The 316-nt window shown below is 48.1% G+C and overlaps 1 protein-coding gene across 1 annotated transcript in view; it reads right to left on the reverse strand.

Moving 5' to 3' along the window:
• The window catches only part of LOC107110723 (zinc finger protein 135-like), a gene marked incomplete at its 5' end in the record, with an annotated part of 3,671 nt that overhangs the window by 1,406 nt on the left and 1,949 nt on the right, over positions 1-316 (reverse strand). The window lies entirely within an intron of this gene.

Raw genomic sequence — 316 nt, forward strand, 5'->3', positions numbered from 1 at the left:
TATAGTTTGGCTGTGGGGTGGGGGAAGGAGAGAAGGAAGCACGAAAAGAGGAGGCGCCACGTGGTCTTTCAGGAAAGGGAAATATGAAATAGTGGGGAAAGACGCCCCCCCCAAATATATTTAATCCTTACAACGGTCTTTCAGGAAAGGGAAATATGAAATAGTGGGGAAAGACGCCCCCCCCCAAATATATTTAATCCTTACAACGGTCTTGCAAGGTCTCTTTGCCTGAACATATGACCGGCTAAAGGGCATCCAAAGACCTTCCAAGCGTACTGTGGATCTGAACCCAGATCTCCCAGGTCGTAACCCAACA

The sequence above is a fragment of the Gekko japonicus genome, unplaced genomic scaffold (assembly GCF_001447785.1).
Source record: "Gekko japonicus isolate JY-2015 unplaced genomic scaffold, Gekko_japonicus_V1.1 scaffold7285, whole genome shotgun sequence".
Lineage (NCBI taxonomy): Eukaryota > Metazoa > Chordata > Lepidosauria > Squamata > Gekkonidae > Gekko > Gekko japonicus.